Source organism: Tursiops truncatus, chromosome 14 (assembly GCF_011762595.2).
Source record: "Tursiops truncatus isolate mTurTru1 chromosome 14, mTurTru1.mat.Y, whole genome shotgun sequence".
Lineage (NCBI taxonomy): Eukaryota > Metazoa > Chordata > Mammalia > Artiodactyla > Delphinidae > Tursiops > Tursiops truncatus.
In genome coordinates, this window is record NC_047047.1 from 8,793,360 (window position 1) to 8,817,258 (window position 23,899).

Genomic DNA, 23,899 nt, shown 5'->3' on the forward strand with positions numbered 1-23,899 from the left:
GACAGGGTGACAGCCAAAAAGGGCCCGGCCCCCACTCTGGGTTGAACGGGACTGTGTGACCCACACACGGGGACACGGGTCTAGAGCAGCCTAAGGGGGGAAGGCCCGGAGAGCTGTGAAGGTCAAGTCAGCTTCCCCTGCGTGACCCAGTCTCAGCCCTGACTCTAGCGCACGGTGCGCAGAGGATGTTCTCCAGGTCTCTAAGGCCTCGGGGAATCCCAGCCCCAGGATGCATCCCCGTAACTCCTAGGGGCCTCTGAGGGAGAACAGAGACATACCAGTTCTCGGGACCAGCATCTTTAAAAATAAAGTGAAAAATCGCAGAGTACACCACATGGGGGGAAGTACTTTTTTTGTTTGTGTGGTTGGTTTTTTTTTGTTTGTTTTGTTTTGTTTTAATTTATTTATTTTTTATTTATTTTGGTTGCATTGGGTCTTTGTTGCTGTGCGTGGGCTTTCTCTAGTTGCGGTGAGCGGGGGCTACTCTTCGTTGCGGTGCGTGGGCTTCTCACTGCGGTGGCTTCTCTTGTTGTGGAGCACGGGCTCTAGGTGCACGGGCTTCAGTAGTTGTGGCACGCGGGCTCAGTAGTTGTGGCTTGCGGGCTCTAGAGCGCAGGCTCAGTAGTTGTGGCGCACGGGTTAGTTGCTCCGCGGCATGTGGGATCTTCCTGGACAAGGGCTCGAACCCGTGTCCCCTGCATTGGCAGGCGGGTTCTTAACCACTGCGCCACTAGGGAAGCCCTGTGTGGTTGGTTTTTTGTGTGCGAAACTTTTGCACAAGGTGCCGGTCACTGTGGTATCCTTATTTCCAGTCGTGGTCAAAAACCTTTCAGCGCTTTGCCAGGAAGAACCATGGGCTCGATTAAAACTTTCCAGTGTCTTCAGAGCTGAGCCGGCAAGACCCAGAGCTCGGCCAAGGTCCTCAGCAGGCAGCAGGCAGTCAGGGCCAGAACCCCGGTGTCCGGCCCCCCGGCCTCTTCACCTGTCAGTGCTGCCCATGCAGGAGCGCTCTCTGGAGACAGAAAGGATGCTCTGAGGGGCCTGGGGCAGCCAGTTAAGCTGTGGCATCAGGCGGGAACCAGAATTAGAGCAAGGGAGCTTTTGCTGCTTCCAGACGGCACACCCTAATAAGCTGGGAGCGCCCAGTGCTGGGGAGACACGCAGGCCCCCACAGGCACTCTGGTGGGTGGGCAGGTAAACAGGCACACATTTCAGGAGGCCCAGTTGGCGGCATGTCTCAGAATTCAGGGTCCCTAAGCTTGGACTTGGAAATTCCACGGGTCGGAACTTACTCTACGGATGTAATTTTCAAAACGTAGAAAGACAGAACAAGCAAAGGGGTTCATCAGAACATTCTTTTTAACAACCTCAAACCTCGAGAGCAATGGAGCAGCAGTCCTTAACAGGAGCCACTGCTGTTCTGGGGAGAACGCGGCACAGCCGGATGAGCCACATTGTGGAAGGAAGCCCTGGAGAGGCTATAACCGGACAGAGTGCGTGCTGCCATCTGCCTGCGAGGGCCGGTGAGGTGTAAACTACCCTGTTAGTGTCTGGAGGAGATAACCATGGCCACCTTCGGGGATATGTGGAGTTTGAGGGCGGGGCCGTGTTATCCCTTACTTTATACCCTTCTATATCGTTCTACTTGCTAGGCATGTTTTACTTCTATGGGTTTTTTTTTTTAATTGAGAAAAAATGAAGGGGGGGAAACAAAATTAAAGCGAACAAAGGGAAACTGGTGAGAGGGGGTGAGCAAGGACCCTCCATGCCTAACCTGCCGCAGACTGAGCCCCGGAGAACAGGGTGGGTGTGGCTCGGTCCACAGGTCTTTGCTCACAGCCCAGAAGTCAGAGCGCCTGCAGAGAAGACACAGCTCCAGTAATCTGAGAAAACGTCCCCGTCCCCACTGAACCCTCTGATTAACCCACAGACTCAGAACAAGTCCTGACCCACAAAACAGTCACGGGTCACACTGGGCCTCACAGGGAAAGGTGGGTGGCTTCTCTGAAGGACCGAAATGCCCCTCCTGTGGATGAAACGAGCAGATTCCTTGAGCCCCTCTCAGCCCCCTCCCTGCTCCTCTCTGGGGCACCTTGGTTTGTGGAATCCACTGGTGGGTGTGGGCGCCCTCTAGTGGCAGCACCTTGCAGACAGGTACCCTGTAGGTAAGGCAACCTGGGGCATGGCCCACCGCCAGCCCTGCTCTGCAGGCTAAGAGCTTGGAACACTGCACTGACTGTGGCTGGCCAGTTGGGTCCCATGCAAAGGTGCTGGGCTGGGGGCCAGTCAGTCATCCTCTGCTGGCCCGGGCACAGGACCCTGGGCCATATCTGCCGCCTTCTAATTTATCTGCCCAGAGGGGCCATTCTTGGGTCGTAGCAGAACCATCTCCCCTCCTGGTCAGAGAACCTCTCTTGCCAAGGTCACCAATGACCTCCAACGGTGGGGTTCCAGTCTCAGATGACCTGCCCAGGCCACAGTCTCTGACAAGGGGCCAACTCTCTCCCTCCCCCTAGAAATCCTCCCTTCTCCTTGGCTTCCAGGACACGGCTCTCCTGGTGTTCATCTGACCTCAGGGCTGCTGCTTCTCCTTGAGAAGAGAGGGTCCCAGGGCTCAGTCCTTGCACCTGGTCCCTTGCCTCTGGACTTTAAATACAAATAAGTCAAGGCGTCTCAAATAAGTATGAGCAACCCAGCCCTCTCCTGTGCTCTCTAGACTCACATATCCAGCCAGCTGCTCGCTGACAGCTAGCTCCACGTGGATGTCTAACATCCTGAACTTAAGTCGGCCAAAACCTAGCTCCTGCCCTTCCTCCAGACCTCCCCAATCTCCATCCATCCAGTGGATGAGGCCCTAGGGGAATAAACTTTGCCACCTCTATTTCTTTTCTTCTCTGGCCACGCTGTGTGGCATGCGGAATCTTAGTTCCCCAACCAGGGTTCAAACCCGGGCCCCCTGCAGTGGAAGCGTGGAGTCCTAACCGCTGGACCGCCAGGGAAGTCCCTGATTCCTCTGTTTCTCTACCCTTCTACATCCAACCCACTCAGCGGATCCCATCGGCTCTGCCTGCAACGGACACCCAGAATCCAACCTCTTCTGGGAGCCTCCACTGCTACTGCCACGTGCTGAGCCACGTGCACCTCCTCTCACCCAGAGGGTGAGACCCCAAGTCTTCATCCTGGACCCGAGTCTACTCTCAACACCACAGCAAGGGGGACCCTCTTATAGGACAAGTTATAACGTCACCTCATGCTGTGCCCCAAACCCTTCAGTGGCTCCATCTCCCTCCAGGTAGACAGCATACTCCTCGCAGCGGCCTGGCGCCCAAAGCCCTCCTGCTGCCCTGCTCTCTCACACTTGTGCCACTCAGCCTCCTGGCTCTTCCTCAAACTCCTAAGGCTGCTCCCTCAGCCTGGCCTGCTCCTGCCCCACACACCTGCCCAACTCAGCCTGCTTCGGGTCTTCCTTCACTGCTCAAACGTCACCTTGGCCTACCCAGAGGGCCTCACTGAGTACGGCAACACTTCCTCCAGCCCCGCAACCCTGTCTTTAGTTTATCACCTACAATAAACAATAGAGGGCTTCCCTGGTGGTGGAGTGGTTAAGAATCCGCCTGCCAATGCAGGGGACACAGGTTCGAGCCCTGGTCCGGGAAAATCCCACATGCCACGGAGCAGCTAAGCCCGTGTGCCACAACTACGCTCTAGAGCCCGCGAGCCACAACTATTGAAGCCCACGCGCCTAGAGCCTGTGCTCTGCAACAAGAGAAGCCACCGCAATGAGAAGAAGCCCACGCACCGCAATGAAGCGTAGACCCCGCTCACCGCAACTAGAGAAAGCCCGCGCACAGCAACGAAGACCCAACGCAGCCAAAAATAAATAAATTTAAAAAAAAATAGAACATGCTTGTTCCTTGTGTTTGTCGTTTTATGGACCATCTTCTCCCACTAGATTGAGAGCTCCATCATATCAGAGGCTGTCGTCTGTGTTCCCAAAACTCAGAACAGCAAGCAGCACACAGTAGGTGTTCAATGAATATTTGTGGAATGGATGACACAGTTCATGTGGATGTGCCTTAGGAAAAGAAACATAACCAATGGGGGAAGGGGGAGAGGGACGGAGACTAGGCAAAGAATTATTCTGAATTTTAGTAATCAAGAAGTTTCTGTAGGGACTTCCCTGGTGGCGCAGTGGTTAAAACTCCATGCTCCCTTGGGCTTCCCTGGTGGCGCAGCGGTTGAGAGTCCGCCTGCCGATGCAGGGGACACGGGTTCATGCTCCGGTCTGGGAAGATCCCACATGCCGCGGAGCGGCTGGGCCCGTGAGCCATGGCTGCTGAGCCTGCACGTCCGGAGACTGTGTTCCGCAATGGGAGAGGCCGCAGCAGTGAGAGGCCCGCGTACTGAAAAAACAAAAAAGAAAACAAAAAAAAACCCTCCATGCTCCCAATGCAGGGGGCCCAGGTTCGATCCCTGGTCAGGGAACTAGATCCCACATGCATGCCACAACTAAGAGTCTGCATGCCACAACTAAGGAGCCCATGTGCCACAACTAAGGAGCTGGCGAGCTGCAACTAAGACCCGGTGCAACCAAGTAAATAAATAAATATTTTTTAAAAAAAGCAACGGGGGGTGATGACTTTAAAAAAAAAAAAGCAGCTTCTGAACAGTAATTCGGAAATTACTATTAACTGATTTACCATTTAGAATAAGAGGATCAACTCAGGACTTACATTTATGATTCTCATTGTATGGAGTTTAAATCTAACATAGAATTTCATTTTAACGAGTCACCTCATTTGATTATCAGTATCCATTCAACTGGATAATTGGATTTTGGGGGGAGAAGTGGGGTGAGAAATGAAACATGAAAATTGACATGATACATCTACTCCAAAAGCTGAGCATCCCACGTTTTCCAAGGCAGTCCTTATTCAAAGAAAAGAAGGCTGAGACAATGTAGCAAAATGATTATATTTGGCTGCCCCCTATGAAATTGCTGATATTTCACTATTTTTGACCAAAAAAAAAAGACAATTTCAATTCATATGGTTTAACCTAACAGTATGGGGGTTTCAGTATGGTTTCTTTTTTCTTTTTTATACTTCCCTAAATAGAAATTCCAAAATTTCCATAACAATGGTATAATTAGAAAGAAACACATAAGAAAGAAAGAAACTCTTAAAAATACTCTCACACTGCTTTGCTAGGGCTTGGAGCTTCCTCAGCCTTCTAGATTCAAGCACTGCTAGGAAGGGGCAACCTGGCTGTGGGGAAGGGAAGGAGGCACCTTGAAATTGCTGTCCTGAGGTCACCTCTGGGCCACATCTGGCTGCAAGCTTGCCCTCTCCGCCCTTGTCAGCCTTTGTCCAGGTCAGAAAGCTGCACGAGGCCTCTAGAAACCCCCGCGGGATCGGCAGATGCAGACAGCAAGCCTGGGCCTCTTTCACTGCCCTCTCCCACCTGGAAGAGGGGGCAAGCAGAGGGAGGACCTGCCTGAGTCCCTCAACAACCTCTTTACCCTTCCACCAGCCCGTTGGCACTCACTGCCCCCGCGCCGCCCCGCCCCAGTTCTTCCTTTCCCAGCACTTGGAAGGCCGCGGGCTGTGCCGTCGGCTGCCTGGCATCCAGCTCCCCGCGGACCAGGACCAGGATGCAGCTCAGCCTGGCCTGCACCGTGATTCACTTCTCTCCACGAGCCCCCCATCCCTCGCCCGGTGCACAGCAGATGCTCCAAACTCTGCTAGAAACATACAGGGAGGTCTCCAGGGGCCCTGGAAAGCCCAGTCCTCCACCGCCCACAATGCCCATTTTAGCAAACAGCTGTGTCCTCCTCCCCCCTCCCCCTGCCCCGTAAAAAACCTTTATAGTCTCTCAAAGATCATAAGAAAAACACATTACTAGGTGCTGGGTTTCAAAGTCCACAAGGGCTCCGAGAGGCCCTACTCGCCAGCTCCAGTTGCCTTTTCTCATGGGGAAGATCCAGGGGCCCCAGATCAGACGTGGGATTACCGCCACCCAAGATGGTGTCCTTGGCATCTCTCTCTGGCCTCTCTCTCTGGCCTCCCTCGCTGGCCTCCCGGCAGGTCCCACCTCCTGCCATCCCAGGTTCCAAGACTGGCCCTGAGCTCTCAGGCACCCTCCATGGGGAGAGGAGCTGGCCAGGCAGCCACCTGCCAAGTGCAAACCCATTGCCCAAGACATAGCCTTGGGTGATGGGTCTGCACTTGCAGACAACGGGCACCCTGATTTCCTGGGAATCCCCCTCCTCCGCCGCCCTCCACCGGCCAGGGCAGGATTAGGCTGATGATTAATAGCCTGACCGCAGCCAGCAGGAAGAGCCTTGGCCCATCCCAGCAAGAAGCCAGGGGCCAGGGTGACAGAGGAACCAGAGGGGCAGAGCACAGCCCTCCCAACTCAGCTCCAAGGGGGTGGGAGAGTTACATGCAAAAAGAATACTGCAGAGCATCCAGGGCAGAGAGGGCCGACCGGACTGGGGAGGGCCGGGTGGAAGTTGTTTAATCAATAAGCAATTTAAAAGAACAGTGAGAAAATTTTTTTTAATTTTTTTAATTAAAAAAAAACACTGAGGAGGTCCTTAATTTTAATATAAATTAAAATATAAGACTGTGGTGACTAAAAGAGTGCAGTACTGGAGAGAACAACGACATTTTTCCGTCATGACCTGGCAGTATGCGTCAAGATGTAAAATGTATAAGACCTTGGACTCCGTTTCTTTCACTTCTAGGAAAGACCTTAGCACAAAGGAAGTGCCCAGGCCATGTGCAAGGTGTGCCCAGGAGGGTCCACCCAGTGTGGTTTATGACACAGTACTGCAGCCACTAAGAAGGCTGATGTAGATATAGATTTATTTTAAAAGACGGTGGTTCACTGTTTGTGTAAAGCAGAAAGTTACAAAACAGGACAGTAAGAGCAATACTGGTTTCTTTTGCTTTTGCTTGATGCATTTTAAAGTCAACATGTTTTACTTTTTAATTTTTACATTTATAATCAGAAAAGAGAAGAAGGATGTCTCATTTTAAGGGGGAGAAGCAATACAGTTCACTGCTGACTCACTAGAAGAAAACGCATCAAAAACATTTGGGGTGGTAGGATGAGGGTGACTTTGACTTTTATTTCTTAATCATTTTCCACCTTTCTAAAAGTTTCTACAATAAATATATTACTTTTATTTTAATTAAAAATACAAGGTACACTTTTCTGCACCTCACATGTTGCCCTCAGAGAGGTCACCGGAGCGCAGAGCTGCTCCCCACTCCGCGGCCGGAGAGCTCGGATTGTGGGCACCAGTGTGGATGTGGATCTGACCCTCTCCCTTCTGCTGATGAACACATTATTGTTGCCAGGTTTATTTCTACTGCAAACAATGCTGTAAGGATAATCTCTGTATGTCCACCATTTTTGACCCACGTGAGATACATTTATAGTTGTGGAGTCACAGGTCAAAGGGCAAATTTGATAGAAAACTCCCAATTGCCCTCCCCAGTGTGGGTCCCGGTTTACACTCACCCGGGCGGTTCTTGACTAATGCCTCCTTGTCCAGATGAGGCTCAATATACAGCAGGTGCCCGACAGGCAAGCTAGCCAATGAATATCACCAGTGAAAATACCGCATTATAGCGGGTTATGTTTTTGTTTGGTTTTGATAAATTTATTTTATTTTTATTTATTTTTGGCTGCATTGGGTCCTCGCTGCTGCGCGCCAGCCCTCTCCAGTTGCGGCGAGCGGCGGTCACTCCTCACTGCGGTGCACAGGCCTCTCATTGCGGTGGCCTCTCCCGTTGTGGAGCACGGGCTCTAGGCGCGTGGGCTCAGTAGTTGTGGCTCGCGGGCTCTAGAGCACAGGCTCAGTAATTGTGGCACACGGGTTTAGTTGCTCCGCGGCATGTGGGATCTTCCCGGACCAGGCCTCGAACCCGTGTCCCCTGCGTTGGCAGGCGGATTCTTAACCACTACGCCACCAGGGAAGCTCCAACGGGTTATGTTTTTAAAAGGAAGGAAATGAAAATGTAAGGCAAGACAAAAGGTAAAACAGAGTAAAGCAGAAAAAAAAAGACAGTGATAGGAGGACAGCTGCATGGAAAAGAGAAATGGAAATGGAGACACTGGGGCCCACTTGCCAAAACAGACAGGGGTCTGCAGGTAAAAGGGGTTCTAGAGACTGACCAGGAGATCGACAAGCCGAGCCACCCCGAGCAAGACGACAACGCAGTCACGGCCCGTCCGGGACCTTTCAGAACAGGGTCTCCCAACGGGGTACTCATCCCTTACACGGTTTCTGTTTATTTTTAATCCAAGATAAATAAGCAACTTTAGCTTTTGTTTCTACACAGACTGACCACGGGTGGGCCTGGACCAGGCCTGCAAGCCAGCTGGTCACCAGTCACCGCAGGTGACCACGGGGCTCCGGATGTCCTGCACATACACACTCACTCATACTCCAGCAGACTGGGAGCCAGTGCAGACAGGGGTTTACACACGACGTGGAGTACACGGGACCAAAGCAAAGCTCGCAAAATGGACAGTTGCTTAACAACTGTCTGGGCAAGGAAATCCCAGAATGAAGAGCACAGATGCCAACAAAGGCCAAAGCTGCCCTTCTCACCACCTGCTGCCTCAACCAGCATCGGGGGAAAATCAGTAAGGATGGAGTCAGGGCTGAGTGACTGGCCAAAATGATTCAAAACAAAGAAAACTATGTGAAACACAGACGTCCAGCCACTGTCAGTAATGATGAATCCCAGCAAAAGGGTATTTTGTGCCTTGAGAAAGTATATGAAAGTGTGTGCTAGAGATAATAGGAAGTGATAACTATTAGCAAGACATTTTAAAATAATGGTTATTCCATTTTTACTTCTTTAAAATTGTTTTTGTTTTATAATATATGTATTAGAAAAACAGTACATGTATATAATTTTTGAATGAATGGAGATACAAACTAAAAAAATTTTTTTCCTAATAGGGTCCACAATCAAAAAAGTTTAAAGAGCTCTGTTTAGAACAGCCTTGAAAAGGTGGCCACACCTTCGCTGTCCCTTTGCACCGTAGACATAGACGCTTGGGTGTCCCCCCTCAGGGTCTACTTCCCCCCAGGCACTGAGCAGTCAGGGCGAGCACTTTTGGGGGAGGAGGGCAGGGTGCTGTCCCGCCCTTCCCCTCCCCTCATCAGAGCATCTCCTACGACCAACCCCACTCTTCACAGGAGGAAACCCCAGCTCAGAGAGGTCCTGCCCAGAATAGCACTGTGAGGAGGTGAGCAAGCTGGGATTCAGAAATGGGACTTCTCCAAATAGCCTTCTTTTAACCCAAGCGCCCCTGGGGTCAAGCTGTTGACAAATGGATGTGGGGGAACCCTAAGACTGTTCTCTAATTCTCAGGACAGGTCTTCACGGCTTTGATTTTTCAGTTAACTAGTAGTCCCTAATTTTTAACCTTTTATGATGGAAAATAAAAGCCTATACAAAAGGAGAGGAAATAATATCATTACACCCTTCACCTACCTTAAACAATTAACAACTCCTCTGGCCAATCCTGTTTCCTCTTTCACCCCACCAGCTCCACTGGTTTATTATGAAGGAAATCCCAGATCTTATCTGTAAACATCTGTAACTTTTACCCAAGCATTTTGGTGAGTATCTCTAAAAGTTAAGGACCCTTTAAAAAAACAAAACCACAACAGTATCATCACACCCAAACATATAATTCCTTAAGACTATCAACAGTCAGCACTCTAACTTCCCCAATTTTCTTGTAATTTTTTTTTTTTACATCTAACTAATTTTTACATGTTTTTTTTTTTCTGATTGTGGTAACAAAAGTAGAAAGAAGGAAATTAAGATCACTTTTAATCCTACCTTCCAAAGATAAGTACTGGTAACTGCTTGTTTTCTTTGGTCTTTTAAAATTAACATACATAGATAAAATATTATATATTTTCTCCACAAATTGGATCATAATGTAAATAGTTTTGTACTCCGTTTTTTTTTTTTGTTTTTTTTTTTTAATGTTGAGCCTTCTTTTAATTTATTTATTTTTATTTTTGGCTGTGTTGGGTCTTCGTTTCTGTGTGAGGGCTTTCTCTACTTGTGGCAAGCGGGGGTCACTCTTCATCACGGTGCGCGGGCCTCTCACAGTCGTGGCCTCTCTTGTTGCGGAGCACAGGCTCCAGACGCGCAGGCTCAGTAGTTGTGGCTCACGGACCTAGTTGTTCCGCGGCATGTGGGATCTTCCCAGACCAGGGCTCGAACCTGTGTCCCCTGCATTAGCAGGCAGATTCTCAACCACTGTGCCACCAGGGAAGCCCTTGTACTCCGCTTTTTAAATACTTTGCATTCTTTGTATTTGCCCATGTCATAGAAACATTTGTAAAAATTGAATGGCCTGATAATATTTCATTGCACACATGTGTACATAATCTCAAGCCCCATTGGGCTCTTAAACTGTGCCCTTCCCCTTTTTCTGCCAATATGAAAATCCTCGTAATAAATATATTTGGATCTATCTCCATGTCCTTAAGATAGATTTCTAGAAGGGGAATACCTGGGTCAAAGGAGAGGGGTTTTTGGGGTTTTTTTTAAGTTTCTTAAGTTATCTAAGGAGTGAGCTCAGACCAACTGATGGTGTCTTGGTCCTCAGAGATGTGGAAACCTCTCCTGGAGGACACAGCCAGGGATGGTGCGGAGGGTGGAGAGGAACACAGAGAACTAGAGCTACATTACACAGTGGAAAGAAATAAAGTACAGAGAAGACGCTGGCCCGGCTGACATGCCTGTGAGCGGACGAAGGCACCACCAGCCTCCTTTTGACTTTGGATCCTTCCAGCAAACTGCTTCTCTCTCTTTCCACCCGTCCTCTGGTCTCAGGAGCTCCCCTGGCCTTTCCCCCCGGAATCCCAGCTCCTGGCCATCTGGCCTCCCGCCCCAGCCCCCACCCCTGAGGAGAAGCCCCTTCCTCACCACTCCCCGCAGGACGGCTCACAGACTCAGCACACTTACTGCCTTCAGAGGCATCTGCTCTTTTGGATCTGTTTGTGCAACCAGCTAATAATCTACGGGCAAATCAACCTAAAAACTGGACCACTGTTAATGAGCCCACATGTTGCATGTTACTCATGAAGATATAATAGGAAATTCTCTTAAATGTTAACGTCAAGATAACATTAAGTCTGGGACTAGTTTTCTCCTGAACTAACCTAGTAATCCTATCCCCCGTCACAAAAAAAAAAAAGGTTTTTGTTCTGTTTCCATTGGTGAAGCCCAGTTGGTTCCTGGTAATCATACACGTTTCCAAATAATTTGTAAACTGTTAAAATCATTCTAGACCTTGATATCAAAATCTGAAGGAGAAAAGAAAAAAAAAACCCTAAAGAAGGAGAAAAACTGCAGCAACATTGCCGGTGATGTAAGACGCTTATACTGGTTGTCTGAAGGAGAAGCAGGAAACGGGGAGGGAGAGGGTGATATAATTACTTGCTACGTTCAAATTTGCTTGCCTAAACTGAAATATTAGTTAAAAGAGGGAAAAGGACTCAATTATTAGGCAATTATTTTTCCTGCCACAACAAACAAGCAAACAAAAACCTAACGGGGATACCTTGTAATAATATCTTCCTCAATGTTCTTTTTAATGGCAGAAGAAATACTTATAGGCCTATCTCTCTCATGAACGTAGATGCCAAAATTCTAAACAAAGATATTGGCAAGTCAAATCCAATGACGCGTAAAAAGAATACATCACGGCTAAGTCAGGTTTATTCCAGTTATACAACAAATATTTAAGGGTTAGCGTTCAAAAATCAATCAGTATAATTGAGGAAAAAAGGAGATTAATCATTCAATCATCTTAGCAGATATTTAAACAAGAATGCCCACTGTCACCAGGTCAACATGATCCTATATGTCCTAGGCAGTGAAAAAGGCAAGAACAAGATATAAAATGTATAAAGTTTAGCAGTAAATAAATAAAATTGCCATTATTCATAGGCAACATAATTATATGTGTAAAAAAGCCAAAAGAATCTAAAATAAACTATTTGAATTAAATAGTCAGTTTGGCAAGGTCAATGAATTCAGAGTCACTATACAAAAATTAACTACATTTCTCTATCCTTGTGAATATATCTGGTCTCTGACCCTAGTTCCTGTCACAGAGTTTCCAAAACCCTTGGATTTCCTGAGTGACAGGAGTGTCTTTGTGATGTTAATAAGACGACTCTAGGGAATTCCCTGGCGGTCCAGTGGTTAAGACCCCGGGCCCTCACTGCTGAGGGCCGGGATTCGCTCCCTGGTCGGAGAACTAAGATCCCACAAGTTTCGGGGAGGAGCCAAAAATAATAATAATAATGTTGATGACTCTAGGTGGGACCCTAGAGAGACTGGAGATGGTCACCAGTTAAACTGAAGAGGGCACAAAAGGCCATACCTCCAGGGAAGGCCAATGGCTTAATCAAGCATATGCTAAGGAAGTCCTGATGATAAAAACTCTGGATCCCAGAGCTCAGTGGAGCGTCCAGGTTGGTGAACACACCACTGTACCAGGAGGGTGACACACTCTGGCTCCAGAGGGAGAGGGCATGGAAGCTCCCTGTCCCTCAGACAGACCCCATCCTAGGTACATTCTTTAAAATAAAACTGTAATCGTCAGTGTAGCACTTTCCTGAGTTCTGTGAGCCATTCTAGCGAATTATCAAACCTAAGGGGGAGTCATGAAAACCCCTGAGTGTATAGCCAGTTGGTCAGATGTACACAGGTGGAGGGGACCCCACTTGAGGCTGGCATCTGAGGTGAGAGCCGTCTCTGGAGGACTGAGCCCCTACACCCATGGGGACTGATGCTAATGCCAGGTGGTTGGCACCAGAACTGAACTGCAATACACCCTGGTTGGAACAATCTGTAACAAACAAATGAAAAATAAAACTTTAAAGACACTGCTTAAAATCACTAAATACCTAGCAATAAATCAAGAAAAGAAGTGTAAGACTTCTACACAGAAAATGACTATATTATTGAAAGAAATTAAGAGAGCATGAACTAATGGAGGGGTAACCATGTTTGTAGACTGGAAGATTCATTACTATAAAGATGTCAAGTCTTCAAGTTATCTATAGAGTCAATGCAATTCCATAAAATTCCCAGGCAAAAAAGGTTAAGAATAGTCAAGACAATCTTGAAGAACAAAGAACAAAGTATTGAACATTATCAGGTACCAAAGCTTACTGTAAAAGTACTGCAATTATGTCAATGAGTACTGGAACAAGGAAAAATAAAGAGACTAATGGAAGAGGGTCCAGACCTACAGATATACCATGGTTCAGTGAGGAAAGGACAGTCCTTTCAATGAGTTCTTCTGAAGTAGTTGGACATCCATATGGATTTTTTAAAAAAAGAATCTTGACCTGTAACACATCAAAAACAAAAATAGGGCTTCCCTGGTGGCGCAGTGGTTGAGGGTCCGCCTGCCGATTCAGGGCACACGGGTTCGTGCCCCGGTCCAGGAAGATCCCGCGTGCCGCGAGCGGCTGGGCCCGTGAGCCATGGCCGCCGGGCCTGCGCGTCCGGAGCCTGTGCTCGGAGGCGGGAAGGGCCGCAACAGTGAGAGGCCCGCGTACCGCAAAAAAAATAATAATAATAAATAAAAATAAATTCCGGAAGGATTATAGATCGCTAAGGTAAACAATACAGCTTCCAGAAGATAACACAGGATTCTAGCTTCCTGCCTTTCATATAGGCAAAGAATCTTCAACGGGGAATCAAAAGCACTAACCACCACAATGGATGAGAAGCAGATGAGAACGTGCTCAGCATCATTAGTCACTAGGGAAATCTATATTAAAATCACAATGAGATACTACCACACACCTACCTGATGGGGTAACTAAAATAAAATAAATAAAGAGCCAACAATACCAGAGTCGTGAGCATAGGAGTGGAAACAGATACAAGCACTTTGGAAAACTGTCTCCTCTATGCCTATATGATGCCCTAGCATTTCTACTCCCAGACATATTCCCAGCAGAACTGGCTACATATAGTCACCAGAAGACATGCCAAGAGTGTTCTTAGTGGCATTATTTGTAAGACTCTCAAAGTGGAAACAATCCAAACGTCCACCAACAGTACCATGGTGGTGTGTTTTTATCATGGAATACTATACAGCAACGAAAAGAGAATGAACTACAGCTACAAGCAACATGCATAAAGTTCATAACCTTAATGTTGAGCAGAAGGACCCGGACATAAGAGTATATACTATACGATTCACTTATAAAAGTTCAGAAACAGAAAAAATTGACCCATGATGATTTGGGGGGCAGGGGCAGTAACTGGGAGGGTGTGCAGGGGGCTTCTAGGATATTGATAATGTTCTATTTCTTGAGCTAAGACGTATTTACACAAGGGTGCTCCTTTGTGAAAACTAGCAAGCTGAATACTTATGATTTAAGCACTTTGCTTCAACAGAAACTTTACTTTAAAACAAATCTAGGAGCTTCCCTGCTGGCACAGTGGTTAAGAATCCGCCTGTCAATGCAGTGGACACAGGTTCGAGCCCTGGTCCAGGAAGGTCTCACATGCCGCGGAGCAACTAAGCTCATGTGCCACAACTACTGAGCCTGCGCTCTAGAGCCCGCGAGCCACAACCACTGAGCCCGCGTGCCACAACTACTGAAATCCGTGCACCTAGAGCCCGTGCTCTACAACACGAGAAGCCACCACAATGAGAAGCACGCGCACCGCAACGAAGAGTAGTCCCCGCTCGCCGCAACTAGAGAAAGCCCACACGCAGCAACGATGACCCAATGCAGCCAAAAATAAATAAATAAAATAAATAAATTAAAAAAAATAAAAAATAGAACAAATCTAGGTGGTTGCCGAAAGTGAGAGGTTGGGCAAAACAGGTGAAGGTGGTCAAAAGGTATAAATTTCCAGTTATAAGTCCTTAAAATTGGGGGGGGAGGGGGAGGGGAGGGGCGGGGTTTTAAATAAGTCCTGGGGATGTAATGTATAGCATGAGCACTATAGTAAATAGTTAATAAATAATATGTATTGTCTATTTGAAAGTTGCTAAGAGAGTAGACCTTAAAAGTTCTCATCACAAGAAAAAAATTTTTGTAACTATGTGTGGTGATGGATGTTAACTAGACTTATCGCAATGACCACTTCACAACATGCACATACAGCAAATCATTTTGTTTTATACCTGAAACTGATATAATGTAATGTCAATTATATCTCAATTTTTTTAAATGTAGAACTGACAGTAAATTTTCTAGCCTGGGGTTACTGGACTATCCCAATCTTCTGGTCTCTTTCTCAATACCTACAACCCCCCTGAGAACTGACACAGAACAGCAGTCAAGGGCTTGGCCCGTGGAGGGGAGCAGTCTGGGGTGGCCACTTAGCTGTCATGTGGCTGAGAATGAAAGATTCTCAGCCTCTCTGAGCCTCGGTTCCCTGTCTACAGTGCTTGAATTCAGTATTCAACAAAGGCTAACCAGTCATGAAGGCATTTCTTCCTTCTTTAACGATCCCTGCTCTACCCTCTTCCACAGCTTGGGTCTGGGGCATTTCTGGGGAGACTGGGCCTCTTGCGGAGCCTCAGTCCCTTGGATCCCCCTCTTGTTCCTGTTGCTTTTCTATCACAGCCTCTTGCCTCCCTAACTGGGGCACCAGGGAGGACAGTTGACTGGTGGATCCTGAGATGAAAGAACCCACATAGAGGCGCAGCTGGTAAATGTGGCCATGCTCCTTTCCCAGACATCTCCCCAGAGCAGCGACCCCCAGGCCGTGCTTCTGCAGTGAGACCACAAAGGCGCTGGCCATCAGGACGGCTGCCTGAACTTTTCCCAACGTGTGGGAAACAAATAACTGAATGAGGAGCATCTCCTCAGTTTTAAGTTACTTTTCTGGACATTTTTTTTCTTAAGCTCTGGCTTCTGTTACCCTTAACATACATGCTAGGGTCCAGATAAGATGCCATCTGAATTAGCATGCAATTATATAGCAGGCTCTTTTGACCTCAATGTATTCATAATTCCAAGAAAGACACCACGCCCAGACAGTGGGGCAGCTGCCACCCAAGCCAGTATGTGAGAACCACCGTGGCCCAAGCGGGTGTCAACACCAATGGGGGTAGCTTTGGGATCGTAATAACAATAATTTTTAAAACAGCTGACATTTATTGCACGACAACATGGTGCCAGGCGCTGAGCTGAGCCCCGTACGTGCCCTACCTCATTCTGTCCTCCCCACAACCTCCGGGTTGGGTGCTGTCATTCATGTGGATGACCAATTCACCAGCCACCAAAGAGCAATTTCTCTGAGCCCAAAAGTCAGTCACTATTTTGAGCCTTTTACAAAATGAACTCCACTGCACAAGCGTGTGCTCCCTTTTTAAACTTACTCTCGAGAAAGTTTGATGAGAGACGGACGTGCATTTAAAGCAGGACTCTAGGTGACTGTGCATATGTGCGCGCGCGCACGCGTGTGTGTGTGTGTGTGTGTGTGTGTGTGTGAGAGAGAGAGAGAGGAGAGGGAGCGCCTTCCTGGAATGGATAAATCTGTGTGTCTGTCTGCCGGTGGGTGTGGGTAACAGCGTGTAAAAGGATGCCTGAGTGTGTGTGGGATTGAGCCTGCCTGTGTGTGAGTGGGTAGGTGGGTGCGTATGTGTGCATGTATGTGTGTGCGTGTGTGGACGTGGGGGTGTGTGGGTGTGGATGTAGGTGTGGGGTCATGTGTGTGAGTGTGTGGGTGTGGGTGTTTGTGGGTGTCGATATAGGTGTGGGGTCGTGTGTGTGAGCGTGTGGATGTGGGTGTTTGTGGGTGTGGATATAGGTGTGGGGCCGTGTGTGTGCGCGTGTGGACGTGGGTGTGTGTGGGTGTGGATGTAGGTGTGGGGTCGTGTGTGTGCGCGTGTGTGGATGTGGGTGTTTGTTGGTGTGGATGTAGGTGTGGGAATGAGCCTGCCTGGGGCGGGGCAAGGGGTTGCGGGAGGGAGGCTTCCTTCCAACCAAGGCTCCTGGCTGCCAGCTGGCCAGAGACCAGGCGTTCCAGAGAGCCCGGTGAAACCAGTCTTTCGAGAACCCTGCCCAGGTCACGGTAAATAGGCCCTGCAGCAGGGAAGAGACTCTGGCTATAACGTCTGGGGAATGTTCCAGCAACCCTAGGTTTAACCCCCAACGAAACAGGCTGGCGGCTGCACACCCCAGCCCTCTGGGCTCACCTTGTCAGCCACAGAACGCAGCCCAGCCCTCAGTCTGTGGAAATCCTCCTAGACACTCCCCCTAAGAATCCCAGGGATAAAAAGGGATTTCACTTCTTATCAGAGGAGAAATCTGAAGAACCGATCTAAACTGTGTTCCAAAAAGCAGAGCACAAAATTGTACGTAGACAGTGATTTCAATGTGAAAACACGTAAGGGCAGCTAATGAGAGAGAGCATGGCTGTAAAAATGAAAATGAAAAAAAAAAAAATGAAAATGATTTTGAGCCTGTTGTCTTGTTACAAGATTTTTTAAACTTTAAAAAAAAAAAGATTAACTTTCTAAAAAGTTATCAAAGTAAATTAAAATATTAAAAGTGCTTCTTGGGGCTTCCCTGGTGGCGCAGTGGTTGAGAGTCAGCCTGCCGATGAAGGGGACACGGGTTCGTGCCCCGGTCCGGGAAGATCCCACATGCCGCGGAGCGGCTGGGCCCGTGGGCCATGGCCGCTGAGCCTGCGCGTCCGGAGCCTGTGCTCCGCAACGGGAGAGGCCACAGCAGTGAGAGGCCCGCGTGCCGCAAAAAAAAAAAAAGAAAAAGTGCTTCTTTCTAAGTCACAGGCTTCTGGATTGTTTGGTTTTGATTTCTGCCTGTTTTCAAAGGTTCTGATGATGATATGTAGGTCTTTTTAATTAACATTAAGGAAAAGAAATTCCCTAATAAATGGAACAGGAATACAGTAAGTAGTCCAGAATCCAGTCTATGAAATGAGCCAGGAGTCCTTTCTGTAGCCACAAAGCCTTTTACAGATGGATGTCCTGGGACGCTCGGGTGTGATGAGAGGGGTAACCCGAGGTTCAGGACAGGAGAGCACCCTGTCATAGGGCAGCTGTGCCCAATGGCAGATGGAGGGGCTCGGAGAACAAGGGGAGAGGACGGGATCAAACGGCAGCAACAGCACCAGGAAGCTGCTCCCCGTCCTCTTAACTGAGGGCCACCTTGGGCACCTCTAGGAAATTCCATAACCCTCACATCCTCCTGGCAAGTTCTCCTGAGAAGTTCTGCAGGACTCAAAACTCCCTAAGGCCAAAGGAAGGCAGAAAGAGAGAGCCAGCCCTAGGACAGGCAAGGCAAGCTGTCCCTCCCCGCAGGCTGGGCTGAAGGAACCAGGGGGCTCCCCTAAAATCAATCACCAAGTCAGCGACATAAGGGTCCGGTCCGCCCTCCCCCTCTAGGCACACTCCCCTCTTAGAGAGTGTCTGATAAACAGGCTTGCGGCCCCTGCCTTCGAGGAGACAGACTGGCAGGAAAACGTCATGCGAGGCACCACTCCTTTCCCTCAAGGATATCCTAGCTGTTCAGTTACCTGGTTCATCAGCAGGACAGCACTACCTCGGGAGACGGGCACACAGTGGTGGCCCCTCCCAGCCCCTCTGGAAAGAACTGAGAGGCGGTCACATATGCAGAAGCAGTTTCCCCCAAAGTCGGGGCACCAAGGACTGAGAAGCTCATTTCTCACCCTTTGGTCTCGTCCAAGTGCTCCCAGAACAAGAGGCACAGACAGGAAAAGTACTGTGTCTATTCCCCCTCGAAGATCCAGCTGAAATGTCAGATCTCTACTGACAAGACAAGCAAGGCTCCGGCTTCCGGAGGGTCCCCTGCCCCTATCCATTTCTCCTGCAGGACACAGGAGAAGTGTGGTTTTGTGTTTCTGTGCACTGTTTTCCATATTAAACATCTGTACAGTACCACCTGTCCTGACCAGAGAAGTCCAGGAAAACTCTAGAGCTGGTCTTTTGAATTAGAAATACAAGACTTTTGACAAGTAAAGATCTAAGAAGCTCTTATTAGGGCCTGGCCGTAAGGCAGAGCCTTCCAGTACACAAATAATAGCTTTAGGAAGAGATCTGTAAATAGAAGATGGGTGAGGTGCTCTCAGCTCTGGCTCCTCTATGGAAGCTGGCGCACGGACTGCACACGCACCACACTGAAGAGAAAGTGAGCAGCAGCCTGGCCAGTGTTTTGTCAGTTGCTCCGCTGGCATCTCTGCCCCAACAGGCAGCTCCTGTCACTCGCTCAGATATACTTGCCCCGGGGGAATCTTCTTGAGATCAGATCACCAGCTCAGTTCAAGAGTGTTTCCAGGTGGAGCTGTCCGAGATCAGGTGTAGAGCTGCCTTCGCTCTCCACTCTGGAGGCCGCCCTCTCCCAGAACCTCGTGACCACTGTCCCATCCCACAGCTGGGCTCAGCACTCGCCCTATGCGACCTCCCCAGGAGGCTCCCCAGACCAGGCCTGCATGGCTCTTTCTCATCTCGCCAGAGAGCCGCTTGGGCCAGGCTTCTCCATGCCTCACACGCTCTGCCTGCTCTCAGTTGGCTCCCAAACCTTTCAGCCGGGTCCCCGCCTCACTCCCGAGCCCCACGTGCCACTTCCCCCGCATACCTGCCTGGATGGACTGCACCCTCGTGCTGCTTGGGGTGGTCCAGGGCCAGCAGAACGGGCATCATCGGAGAGCTTGTCAGAAAGGCAGACCCTTGGGCCGCACCCCAAACCCACTGAGTTCTCATCTGCGTTTGAACAGAATATCTAGGCAGTCGGACATTCGTTGAAGCGACAGGTGCTCCGGTGCACACAATGCTGGGCACAGAAGTCTGATAAAGGGTGACACCGTTATTATTTAGCACCACCCCTCCCTCCGCCCTCACCAAACTGGCTCTGCTTCCCTCCTCTGCCCACTCCCGTCAAATGACAACATCATCAACTTGAATCCCAGGCAAAACCCTCAGATGTTCACAACTACTTCCCACCCCGACTAATAATCACTGGGCTCTGTCATTCTGACTGCAGAAGCGTCTGGAGGCCTAGGCCTTCCCGGGTCCCACCGTGCCTACCTGTCTCCCTGGTAGACAGCGGCTGCTGTGAACAGGGCTGTGTTAGTCCTCTGACTCCCAAAAGCTAGCACACCGTCTGACACACAGGCTTCCAAAAGTTAGATGTTTGTTGAACAAATGAAAAGAACAAGCAGGTGGAGGGAAATAAGATACTTAAGGTGCGCCAGACGGGAGGAACCCAAAGCAAATGCAAAAATTATGCAGTGTTCTGTCCAGCCTGTATAAAGTTGTTTCAGGAATAATATTAAGCAGGTGGGGAAAATGTGATGTGACATAGCTGGAAATATGGGAGGAGTTTTCGAGAAATTATTTCTAGCTTTTTCCCTCCAAAATATAACTCACTAACTGTTTATGAGGAGCAGTAATAGGTGCAAGGTTACCCCAGGGGTCAGTGACCAAAGACTAAAGAAGTGCTGAATGCCTGGGACGGGCAGGAATGCCCCGGAGGGAGGGGGAGGGAGGGGCACAGCAGAAGCTGGAGGGTGGGTTTCAATGAGGGGCGGAGCTTCCAAACTCTCAAGTGGAGAGTTCATTCATTACTGTGCTTCCAGAGTCTGGGGGAGCATCTGTGGTGAAGGAAAAACACAGCAGGGCCAGGAGCAGCCCAGGGAAGCTTCATTTTAAGATTTCGAGCTGTAGCCAAACTCAACCAAAACTCCCAGTACTGCGAACATTCTAGACGAGGTTTAAGTGGAAGGACCAAGGTTCAAATTGCAGGAGCCTCTCAGTGGCCTCACAGCTCTCACCAATTAGTGGGTCTTACTCCTGAGAGCCTGCAGCACGAGGCATCGTGTCTTGCACATAGCACGGGGTTCAGTAAACAGTGACAGCTGCCTTGAGTTGGAAGGCAGAAGCGGCTGGGAAGCTGTCACCTCGTTGCTTTGGTCCCTAGGCGAAGCTCAGCGCCCCCAGGCCTGCAGTGACTCTCTGAGCCTGTCTCTACGTGTGTGGGAGCATATTCATGACTCCCACTAATGAGTGAAGCCACGTCAGCTCCTGATGGTCAAAGACCGCTTATTCACTGAGAACCTGAGGCACAGGGAAGGAGAACCAAGACTCCACACTCTGCTTCTCAGTCCCTGACCTGAACCTCTGATACATGTGTCACTGCAGGAGCACCTCCTGGCTTTCTTGGGGCAGCTGGAAATGTCAAGTCCCTGGACAACAGCACAACACACCCATTTTTCTTTAGCCCTTATCAGCTCGTCAAAATTCTAACACTTCTGGAATGCGGATAATTCTCTCTCAAAGCTGACAGGTCATTCTTTCATTCAGTGACTTTTTATTGAGGTCTTACTATGTGCCAAGAACCATGTTACGTGCCAGAGATATATTGGTGAACAGAACTTAGAGCCCTGCCCTTTGGAACTGACATTCTAGTGGGAAGAGACAGACAATAAAAAACAAAGTAAACTGGTAAATTGTACAGTTGTTAGAAAGTAGTATGAGAAAAAGAAAAATGAGCACAGGGTAGGTCTGGGTAGATCAGGAAGGTCAGGGTGGGAAGGGGGTTACAGTTTTAACTAGGGTGACAGGAAGGCCTCACTGAGAAGGTGAAGTTGAAGCAGACCCGAGGGAGGGGAGAGTAAGCCATGCAAAGTCTAGGAAGAACATTCCTGCCTGAGGGAACAGCCAGGGCAAAGGCTCTAGGGTGGGAGTGTCCTCAAGGCCAGCAAGGCTAGCAGGGCTTGCCAGAGACAGCCATTCGCTTGTTGCTCATTCATCCTTTAAGAAACATTTACTGTTAATTTCTTTGCTAGCAACTGAGTGGAGAAAACACTAATAAGGCATGATCCCAACCCTCAGGGAGCTTATAATGCTGGTGGGTAAGGTGGAGATAAAATGACCTGAAAAGAGGATTTTACACCAGCAGCGGAAAGACTCTGGCAGAATTCAGGACCCTCACCTGAAGGTGAGGTGAAGGAGGTGCCAAAGAGTCCCCTGAGGCGCAGAAAAGACCCTCGGCTAGACTAGCAGGCACCCTGGCCCCGATTTTGGTGCTGATGATGCTGCTGGCTGTGTTAACCTGGCTTGGTGGGTTTTCTTAGCTAAAAAAGGAGCCTTCCAAACACCAGATTTGTAAAGAAAATCCTTTACGTTGCAGGTGTACACTACGCGTTTGCCGCGTCCTGGAGGGCCTCAGACTGAAAAGGTAGATGCCAGATGGAAAGATCTGCCAGAGGTCACACTGCGGGGAGCCCAGCATGGCAACGAACAAGGAAGTGATGGTGTAACACCCCGGGTACGTTCACTCGGTGTGACCATCCCTCACACTTGCATCTCCAGGGCCTCACACTGCACAGGGCAGACTGTGCCTGTGTTCCCATGGAATTACCAGCACCCCCTCCAGGCCTCAGTCTCAGGCTGCAAGCCTGTTACGGAGGAGAGTCCAGTGGACTAAAATGTGCATCTGCAGAGCCCCACGCAGCAGTGCTCTGGCCTGAGAGATGCTAGCTCTGCTTCCTCAGCTTCAGGAAGCGGTACCTTATTTTTTTTATTTATTTATATTTTTGAGTCCAAAGGTGGCCCTGCCGAGACCCAGGAAGCTCCCACCCTGCTGATCAGGGGCTGAGAAGCCTGACCAAGCCAGTCCATACAGGTTGGATCCAGATGTGGGCTGAACGATGCTTGTCGGGCGTGTCACCAGCAACAGTCCCAAAGACCATCGAGGTGGTAAGGAGGAAGCTGCCCTGCTGAGTCCTAACCCGGTTCCCGACCAAGCAACATGGGAGAGGTCCTCTGGGCCTCGAGGCTGCAGGGTGGGGTGGGGCACAAATCCTCAGTGCTCTTCTGTTGAGACCCCGAAGCTCCCCCCCAGGCTGTGCCATCACCACGGGTCCCTCTGCAGCGAGACGGCCTTACTGGGCTGTCTCCCACTCAAGTCCTCCTCAGCTCTGACGCTGAGATTCAGTCTTTCAAACTGAAAAAGGGAAGGTACCTGGCCCTGACCCCGACCCCAGCATCCTTGCCAGGCCAGCTCCTCCCAAACCCACTCCATCACCCACTGATTCAAGCCAGTTCAAGCTCTCCTCCACTCTCGGTTCCAGAAATGACTGAAAAGGGTCCGGGCGCTGGCTCCCAGCTAGAAGCTAGAAGCCCTCAGCCAGAGGGAGTTCCACCAATGGGAAACACAGCCAAGTCCCCAGGTTTAGGATAAGGCCCCTCCCTCTCTTCCTCCATTCCTTTATAAAGACCTTCCCTTTCTGCCTCCTCTCTCCCTTTGGCCTAGGAGGGTTTTACTCCATAATTGGTTTGTTTACTGTCACTCTGAAGGCTTTGGGGTGGCAGAGGTAGGAGAGAAGTTTTGTTGCAAGTGAGGAAAGGGGTGTGTGCCCTGAGCTCTGAGGCTGGTGAGTAAACCCTCCGAGTGTCTCTCTAACTACCTGAAAATCGGCCAAGAACCCATGTGAGAAAAAAACACAAGGCAATGCAAGGCCCGCTGAAGATTCCCAGCAGACCACAGGAGGGAAGCTTCTGTTTGGCGCCTGGGAAAGACAGAACAATAACCAAAACTTAATCGGCTTGCTTCTGCTGCATAGTCCAAAGCGTTACTTGGCATTGCTCTGGGCGGGGAGCCAACCAGAGCCCTCCCAATTCAGCTTCTGTGGGCCAGGAGCTCCAGGGACACTGTTCCCCTGCTCCAAAACCTTCCAGAGCTCCAAGCTTCCAGCAGTCTGACTGCCCTGACTTTCAGGCTCTTCCTGAGGCCCCAGATGACTCAGTCTCTCCCCCACTGACCAGTGATCAGCAGAGCCTGTACCCACAGGAACATGACCACCTGCTGGGCCAC

At 49.5% G+C, this 23,899-nt stretch overlaps 1 protein-coding gene across 5 annotated transcripts in view; it reads right to left on the bottom strand.

The window, feature by feature from the left end:
- The window catches only part of CNNM4 (cyclin and CBS domain divalent metal cation transport mediator 4), a 37,377-nt gene that overhangs the window by 11,359 nt on the left and 2,119 nt on the right, over positions 1-23,899 (bottom strand). The gene's annotated exons all lie outside the window — the stretch shown is intronic.